This window comes from Vicia villosa, unplaced genomic scaffold, assembly GCF_029867415.1.
Source record: "Vicia villosa cultivar HV-30 ecotype Madison, WI unplaced genomic scaffold, Vvil1.0 ctg.002359F_1_1, whole genome shotgun sequence".
In the NCBI taxonomy this organism is placed as follows: Eukaryota; Viridiplantae; Streptophyta; class Magnoliopsida; order Fabales; family Fabaceae; genus Vicia; species Vicia villosa.
In genome coordinates this window covers 346,608-357,063 of record NW_026705906.1, presented here as the reverse complement: position 1 = coordinate 357,063, position 10,456 = coordinate 346,608, and positions in this window count along the sequence as shown.

The following is a 10,456-nucleotide window of genomic DNA, read 5'->3' as shown; positions in this document are numbered from 1 at the left end:
CAGGAGCAACCTATCAACGCACAATGGTAGCTCTGTTCCATGATATGATTCATCAAGAAATAGAGGTTTACGTGGATGATATGATTGCAAAGTCCAACACCGAAGAAGAACATCTAGGTCATCTGCACAAACTGTTTGACAGACTCAAGAAGTACAGGTTGCGACTGAATCCGAACAAGTGTACCTTTGGAGTAAGATCCGGTAAACTCTTAGGTTTCATCGTCAATAGCAAAGGTATGGAAGTTGATCCTGCCAAGGTCAAAGCCATTCAAGAAATGCCCATACCCCGTACCGAGAAACAAGTCAGAGGATTCTTGGGACGTCTGAACTACATAGCCAGATTTATTGCTCATATGACTACTACTTGTGTGCCGATCTTCAAACTGTTGAAGAAAGATCAAGTGGAAAGATGGAATGACAAATGCCAATTAGCTTTTGATAAGATCAAAGAATATCTCCAAAAACCGCCAATCTTGTTACCACCAGTGGAAGGAAGACCTCTGATAATGTACCTAACAGTGTTAGAAGATTCAATGGGGTGTGTACTGGGGCAACATGACGAGTCTGGCCGAAAGGAGCATGCAATCTACTATATTAGCAAAAAGTTTACCGATTGTGAAACAAGATACTCACTGCTCGAGAAAACTTGCTGTGCCTTAGCATGGGCGGCTCGCCGACTAAGGCAGTATATGCTAAACCATACCACTTTCTTGATCTCCAAAATGGATCCTATCAAGTATGTGTTCGAAAAACCTGCTCTCTCTGGAAGAATAGCAAGATGGCAAATGATATTAACAGAGTATGACATCCAGTACACTTCACAAAAAGCGATCAAAGGAAGTGTGGTAGCTGATCATCTGGCTCATCAAGCAGTGGATGATTATCAAGCGTTGAACTTTGACTTCCCAGATGAAGACATTATGCTAGTTACTGACTACAAACAACCAGGACCGGAGGAAGGACCCGAGCCAGGGTCCCGATGGACTATGGTTTTTGATGGAGCTTCTAATGCACTTGGCAATGGCATCGGAGCTGTAATCATTTCCCCTGCAGGAGGTTATACACCATTCACTGCCAGATTACGCTTCAACTGCACTAACAATAAAGCCGAATATGAAGCATGTATTCTGGGTCTCAAAGCTGCAATTGATTTAAGAATCAAGTTCCTGGAGGTCTACGGAGACTCGACGCTTGTAATTTATCAAGTCAAAGAGGAATGGGACACGAAGCACCCGAATCTAATTCCATACAAAGAATATGTGCTAAGTTTGATTCCCTACTTTGAAGAAATCACTTTTGAACATATCCCGCGCGAAGAAACTCAACTAGCTGATGCCCTAGCTACCATGTCGTCTATGTTCAAAGTCAGGTGGGACAATGAGGCGCCAATGATCACCATTTACAGACAAGATGAACCAGCTTATTGCAATGAGATTGATACTGAAGTAGTGGAAGAAAAACCATGGTTCCATGAAGTAAAAAGATATCTCGAAGTTCAGGAGTACCCTGAAGGGGCATCCATTAACGACAGAAAGTTTCTAAGAAGATTTGCTGCCAAATTCTTTCTAAGTAATGGAACCCTATACAAACGCAACCATGACTCAACTTTACTTCGTTGTGTAAACAAGAAGGAAGCAGAACAGATTATGGAAGACATACACGATGGTGCCTTTGGTACTCATTCAAGTGGACATACAATGGCTAAAAAGATCCTAAGAGCAGGTTATTACTGGTCTACTATGGAGACACACTGCCACCATCACTCCAGAACCTGTCACAAATTCCAGATATATGCCGACAAAGTGCATGTACCTCCAGTCCTGTTAAACGTCCTGACGGCTCCTTGGCCTTTTGCAATATGGGGTATTAATATGATTGGAGAAATCAAGCCTAATGCCTCCAACGGACATCGCTTTATCCTAGTCGCTATTGATTACTTCACCAAATGGGTAGAAGCAGCTTCATTTGCTTCTGTCACCAAGAATGTTGTGGCCAGGTTTATCAAGCATAATCTCATTTGTCGGTACGGCATCCCTGAAAGGATCATCACAGACAATGGCACAAATTTAAACAACAGAATGATTACTGAACTCTGCACACAATTCAAGATCAAACATCATAATTCCTCTCCATATCGACCAAAGATGAATGGCGCGGTGGAAGCTGCCAACAAGAACATCAAGAAAATCATACAAAAGATGACAGTAACCTACAAAGACTGGCATGAGATGTTACCTTTTGCTCTTCATGGTTATCGCACATCAGCGCGTACTTCAACAGGGGCAACTCCATTCTCCTTAGTCTATGGTATGGAGGCAGTTCTTCCAATTGAAATTCAGATTCCTTCCCTAAGGATTATGAAAGAGGCCGATCTAGGCGAAGACGATTGGATTCAGACTCGGTTGGACCAGATAAACTTGATTGATGAGAAGAGACTCGCAGCTATTTGTCATGGTCAGTTGTACTAAAAGCGTATGATCAAAGCCTTCAACAAGAAAGTCAAAAGTCAGGCATACCAAACCGGTGGTTTGGTTGTCAAACGCATCATCTTACCACAAGGTGACCCCAGGGGCAAGTTGACTCCCACTTATGAGGGACCGTTTGTAATCAAGAAAATATTCTCCGGCGGAGCCATGTTGCTTACTGTAGCGGGGAAAATCTGATATCGAAGCCATGGGATTGACTCGAATCAATATTCCGTTTTGAAATCGCCACCGCGCTTTATTTTTTCAAAGGAAAAGGGAAAAGAACGTAAAACCCAAAGTTTTGTTTTTTAAAACAAGAAAGAGATCTCAGGTACGGGTGTTGATTATATCAGGGGAAGGTTTAAAGCACCCCTCATATCTGTGGTACTCCACAGGAACCTTTTTGAAAATCTGTGTCGTGTGTGCTAAAAAAGGGTTTGTTTTATTTTTAAAATTAGCTCGGCAAGACGTTAAGCCTTGGGCCTACATACCTCCTCGGTGCAATGGAGAAGTCAGAGCTAATGTAGTTCCGCTTTTGGGAAAAACGTTTTAAAACGAATAAACACTTTGTTGTCGTTAGAGAGAAATACTCAGCCATTGATCTTGAGCATGAGAACAAACAAGTTCTTTGCATCGCAAATGAAAGAAGGGCTCCAACTCGGATAAAATCAACGAGTATGCCACTAGCTCTCTCACGCGGAAAAGATCTCGTTATTATCAATCAATTTCAAAATCGTGGGGTATAACCACTCGTTTCGACAATTAACGGTGTCTAAACTTTTGAAGAAAAGCCACTAAGGGCGAAAGATATTTTTAAGAAAAAGTTTTGAAAAGGTTTGCAAACATAAGAATGTTTTGGAAAAAGGGAGAAGTTTTTGAAAATTTAAGAATGGGTGGAGATGAAGAGGCTATCCTATTGCGTAAAATAAAAGCTAAGGAAAGAAACGGTCTAACCAAGTAAGAAGCCAACACTTGACATTAAGAGTCAAGGTGGATTTCCCATCCTTTGGAATTATCAATACCAACACATTAACACTTGGGGATCCAGATGAACTTATTGTCTTAGCACCACTTTTCATTAAGCACATTAAGATTCTGACGAAAATCGGGCAGAGTAACGGCTGTTTTCGGGTAAAATCCTTATATCAATGCCTTGGAATTAACCATCAAGGGCTTTCAAGGAAGTACCTGCACACATTATCATACAACAAAACAATGCCAGACAGACAGAACAATCACAGGGTAGTAATAGAATGAGTCCAGAGGTACTAGGTCCATAAGTCCGAATCTCCAAAATGCTAGGGATAGTAACCGATAGTCCAAAGAGAGCCTTATGTATTTTTTAGATTTTCGGTTGTTTATTAGTGTTTTAGCAAAAAAAGTAAAGTATGGTCCAAGTGGACAAAAGAAAAATAACGGAAGCATAAACATATGTCCAAGTGGACAAAGAAAAAATGGCGGAAAGTAAATATGATGAAATGATAAAATAAAGCGATAAAGCGAGAAATATAAAGAGCGGTATAGTAAAGGTGCGGAAAGTAAAGTTAGTTGTTAAATGTTAAAGATAACCATCTTGAAACTTGTCAAGTATGTTATCAAAATTAGTAGGAGATCGATGGTGAGTGAATGATGTACTCGGACTTAAATTCAATGGGGGTTATCAGAAGCTTGATAAAATCATAGCGACTACACGATAAAAACCTCCACAAGTCTTAAATCAACGGCATACAATTCTCTTCCATATTTGATCTTTTTTATTCGGGACACGAAATATTGCGCTATGTTAAGCAGATCGCCAAGTGATTTATATAGAAATCACCCTACAACGAGGCCGGTCAAAACTTTATATGCTAATGCATGCGAGAAGAACGATATGTAGATCGTTTTCCGAAAGCAATACCGCACGAAAAGAAAAAATGGTGAGTGATCTAGTATTCACCAAGAATCCATAAGAATTCTCAAGGCATTAAGACTTTCATCGACCAAAATAAAAAGAGGTAAAAGATGGAACCACATTAAAGGCTCCTTTCATCCATAATTTCAATCACTTAATATTGCGGATTTGGATTCTCATCGTATCGACGCCCTAAGTCCATTGAAATTAGAGAGAAATTAGGCCTCTAACTTGTGATTCAAAGAAAATATCAAAAGAATGGAGTAGAAGATGAGTTAGAACCAAAAACAAGCCAAAAACTACAAAAATCAACATTCTGCCCAGTGTAAATCGATTTGCACAGTGTAAATCGATTTGCACAACTCTGTTTTCAAAATCTGCGCAGTTTTTCAGTTGTGTAAATCGATTTGCACAAGATGTAAATCGATTTGCACAACACAGTTTTAAAAAAAAACAGCAAATAAAGAGAAGAAAACTTGTTTAAACATAAAACCAAACACCTTGTGATCTTGGATCAATTTGTGCACGAAAATGTATCAATTAAGCAAGCAAATCTCATCAATGTAGCACCAAAGGTGCATCAAGCATAAACAACAAAGGATCACATCTTGGATCATGAAAAGGATCTAGAATTTTACCAAATCTTCACAAACTTTGAGTCTTCTTCAAGAACATACAACCACAAGCCTTGATCTCTCACAATTGATGAAGAAAAGTAGTGTTTATGTTGAGGTTTAGCTCTAAATTAGTGAGGTTCAAGATGTGACTCACTAATTTGTGTGGAAGAGAAAGAGCTTTGAGTGATGGGTTTGGAAGAGGTGAGGAGAGAATTTGCAATAAGTTTCTTGGCTATCAAAGCTTGAAAAATGAAGAGGGGAGTGTCTCAATTTATAGCACTTAGGCTTGGGAAATTTTGTGGCTTGGAGTTAGGATTGGAAAATAGAATTAGGCTTGGAAAAGTGATTTGGAGCCAAAAATGAAATCCAATGGTCTTGATGCAATCACATGAGGGTACATGATTAGATGATGTAGGAAATCAAATGTGAGAACCAAGTCATGCTTCCCATGCTTGCAAATGATGTCAACACTTCAAAAAGCTGAAATTTGCCTTCATTTTTTCAAATTCGTGCTGGTGCAATCGATTTGCACATTATGCAAATCTATTTACATGGCTGAAAAAGGCAAAATCTGGGGCAAAAACAGTTATGCAAATCGATTGCTGTCTTATGGAAATCGATTTGCACTGATGGCAGAAGCAAATCTGGTGCAGAAACAGTTGTGTAAATCGATTTACACCTTATGCAAATCGATTTGCGCAGTGAAAATGTTGAAAAATGCTCCTTTGATGGGTATTTTGACTTGGTACCTACAAAACACAAACATACAAGAGCACAAGGCAATATTTTTGGTATTTTGGTTAGTAAAGGAATATATACAAACTAAAACATGGGTGCTCGATGATTCCTTTGCAGATGAATTGAGCACAACATTGCAAGTAGAGATCTAGGTTAAAACTTCTTGATTGATGATTGGTATGCAAATGATGTGTGATCTTAGGGTCAAAAATTGGGGTATGACACTTACCACTATGGATGGCGAGGATTTCCCACACCCTGTAAATGCGGACATAGTCAAAAAGTACTTTGCTTAAAGAAAAGCTCGCTAAGTTGAAAACCTGAAAGGGCGACTTAGGCAAAAATGAGCGTCTCGGTGGATTGAAAACCTGAAAAGGCGATCCAGGCAAAAATTAGAGACTAAATAAATATTATCCCGGTAGGCTGAAAACCTGAAAAGGCGGTCTAGGCAAAATTTAGGGAATAAAGCGTACAACTGTGTTCCGTTCAGCTGCCTACTCACCTTCAAGGTTTAACACATCAAAGACACCGATCAGTCCAACTGCTTTCTTCCGACAAGTGAGGGATGAGATGCTCGAAGACAAATTGGCAATAGCAGAATTGAAACCTGACTGGATTGTTTTCACATAGCTATTTCTCTTTATAAATACTTTTCAAAGCTTTATGACAATTTCCTACTACTAGGATTTTTGTCTCCTTGTACTAATCAACCTATCATGGCTCTTTTTCAAAAAATCAATACAGATCATGCTCAAAATTAACATTTTCACTTTTTCTGTTTTGAATACGTAAACGTCCCAAATGATAATTTTGAATGAACATGTGCATTTGAATATGATTGATGTTTACCAGAAAAACAGGAATAGCATTCAGGTAATGTCCCAGTCATTTGGACATCATCCCGAAACCAGCATTAGAAGAAAAATCCCCAACAGAAATGCATTTCTCAGCAAATTCCTCAATGAGATTTTTCTCTCCAACAAAGTGATTCGAGAAATCTTATTCCCCAGCAGGGCTGTTCCAGAATGCTATCCCCAGAAAGTGTGGTCTCCACACCAGGACTTGGTCAAATAGTGCATCGGAGGATTATGCATCTTCCTCATTCCCACTTTAAAGGGCATCGAAATCAGAACTTTCAAATTACCTTTCATCCCCGAGCGGTAGTCAAAGATCCTTCAACAGAGCACCCTGGTTCTCAAAGAAGGTCCCCAGCCGAGTATACTCAAACAAGACGACAAAAAATCATCAACGATCACAATGCCTTCATTTCCAAATGACTAGCGGGGATTTATTTTCCCAACCAGAAGCTTGATACGCTCAAGACTGCATAAGTCATACATCATACATCATACATCATACGCATATTCATACACAACATATAATGTTTCATGACAAACGCATACATAACATGCATATTTCTCCTTTAGTTCAAAAATCTCATACATTACATGCATCATGACATTGCATGACGCTAACTTGATTTTTTTCAGGTGGACGAATATCCTCAGCAAAGTTGTTCTTGATCACATACAGTGTTCCCCTGAATTCTATTCAGACGAACATTCCTCTCAGATATAATCAAGCCGAAGATTCATTCCGAAGAGATCTCTCTTTCCAAATCACCTATCAACTCAAAAAACAAGCAACAAAGATCTAAAGTTGATACCTCAAAAGGTTCCAGAACTATCTACCATCAAAGATCTAAAGCTGATACCTCAGAAGGTTCCAGAATGATCTACCATCGAAGATCTAAAGCTGATACCTCAGACGGTTCCTCATAGATCAACTTTCAAAATCTAAAGCGGAAAAACTTTGGACAGTTCCGTAATGATCAGCCTCCAAGACTTAAAGCGGTAACCTCGGACGGTTCCGAAACGGTCAACGCGGAGGTTTTCAAATCCTTCATCAAGATATAATCAATGGATTCATTCTGGTGAACAAACCATCAAATACATTTGCCAGATGGCATCTGAAAGCCCATCTCAGGTAATGTTTCGATCTGCCAACAACATTTCTCAGACAACATTCAAAAGCAAATTCCAACATCACGACCGGTCGAGGTAAGTGCAAATTTTCAGGGCATCTAAAATATTCAATCATCTTCTACCTTCAGATTCCAAACAGTCTCTTCAGGTTTAAGAAGATTGAATAGGGGAAACTGTTATACCCCAAAATTTGCCCGCATCTTTTTTCAAGAAAACTTCTGTTTAAAAATTAAGAGCTTCATATAATCTTGGATTTTTTATTCCATAAATATCCTGATTTATGAATACTTGGTTTTTAGAATTTTTCTTATACGGTATTTTGGCTCGCTGTTGAATTTATTCTTACACAAACGCCAAGTACTGTTTATTACTTCACACGCGCTATTTATTTGAGATTTATTTACAGATAAATAGTACTGACGCAATTGGTACAGAATTAAATTTTTTGCAGGTACAGAGTCCGGGGATTCAGACTGTACTGGTAACAAGTAAATTATTATTAACTTTTGTTTCCCACTAATTTTTGTACTATATTCTATTATTTTCAAAATCTTTTTCAAATCTCTTTCTTTCAAAATCAAATCCTAACTTTATTCTATACATCTCTTTTTTTTTTAAACCCTACCACACACTTTCTTTCAAATCCTACTACCACTCAAATTTTCCTTTTTTGTACGGAATCACTTCATTCCCCAACGTCTCTATCCTTCTTTTCATTCTATAAATACCTCTCATTTTTTCCATAAAATCTCACATCAAATTCTAACTCATCTCTCAAAATTCTACTTCATATTCATTCTCTCTTCTTCCCCGGCAAAAATGGCGAAGCGGATGGAAACGTGTTTTCTTATGGTCATCATCGTCGTGGTGGTAATCATGTCCTTCTTCTGTCTGCATAGTCCTGAAAAATGTGGACCTGGGTTGTTTACACTCCCAATCATCTATATGTTATTATTTATAGCATGGGTTATTAATAGTCATTCTTAAAATTTGTCGTATCTTTTATTTTTTTAACGTACCGTTTACTCGTCGTACTGTTCATTATATTATGTAATATTTGTACTGTCAGTATTAAATGTCGTATTATTTGTCGTACTGTAGTTTAATTATCCAGATAATATTTTGTGTGTTTTCTGCCAGTTAAATATTTATTTCACTGTGCATTAAATATTTTTCTAGGTTATTATCGGTAATTTTGTTTGCGTACAGTATATATTATTTATTTATTATGTCTGTGTTTTTCTAACAACTCATGTAAATAAATTTTCACCATTAACACAACAACAAAAAAAAAGAAACAAAAATAAAAATTAACTTTAACTATTGAATTTTCACTTTAACTGCTACATTAATACCTGAACAGTCAATTGACAGTCCAACCCGCTAACAGTGCAATTCTCCGTGTTTTGTACCATCAATCAAATCAATCTTTTGCATTTCAAAATTCCAAGATTTTTGTTCTAGAAGTCTTCTGAATATCACATGATTAGCAGAGACTTAGCACTGCACAAAAATCAGGTACGCTTAACTGTCTCCTACGCGAACAGTCCCTAACTAGGGTTTTTGTTTTTTTCAGGAGAACAAGTTTTCTGAGACCTCAAATGGATTTCATGGACCTCCATATATCTCAAAGTACCACCATACAAATTTTCAAACATCAATTCGCTCAGACGCACAGTCAGCAGCTCAAACAGTCAACAGACGACCCGTTTGACCAAAAAAGTCAACAGACAGTCAAAAATGAAATTTTTTGTCAACATCCATATTTTGTCAAAAGATTCATCATTTGATCAATTGTTGATCATAATTCATCAAGGAAAGATCAAAAATCAACAAAACCCTAAGTTTCAAAATTAGGGTTTTCTCCTAAAAAGTCAACTAAACTTTGACTGGTCATAACTCTCTCATCCTTCATCCAAAAAATTCAAACCAAAGCTCATTTTGAAGGAAATTCAATTATATTTCAAATGCAATTGGTCCCATGGTCATTAGATTCACCATTTGAAAAATATGAACCAAGACATTACAGGTCATTTTCAAAGTCAACAAAAAGTGGTTTTTTGTCAAAGGCCATAACATCAAGATAACTTCTCCAAATGAAAAAAAGTTTCCAAAGTGGCTTGTAGAGGACATCTTGAGGTTTCCAAAAAGTACAAGAACTCCTTCATATGATAAAAATTGAGGGATTTATGCCTTGTTGAAGTTGGCTATTTTTTGGGAAAATGCATGAAATCAACATTGATCAAAAATGTTTTTTTTTTCAAAAGAGACCAAATTTTAATGATCCAAACATGTTCCCCATAATGTGAAGGGACTCCCACGACCAAGCCAAGGCCCATAGCATTTTTGTTTCTTTTTTGGTTTAATTTTATTACATTTAAAATTAAATTGAAAAAGAAATGATAAAGGATAATGTTATTTTGCTTTGATCTTAAGCTAAGGCCACCAAAATGGACTCAACTCTGCCACAAGGAGCTGGTACAGCAGGCCTAGAGCAAGAGAGTGGAAAAATCAAGCCATGGTTGCTTGAATTCTAAGCTTGATATATTATAAAATTCAAAAATTCAACAAAATCAATCAATGCTTCTTGGCTTAGATTTTAAGCACATCCATGGCCTATAAATGAAGAGGAATGCTTCATCAATCAAAGACACACGAAATATAGCAAGAGGATAGCAAAGAAACTCACAAAATTTCTCAAAAAATTCCATAACTTTGTAATTTTTGTTTCATGCTTTCCAACCATTATCAATACAA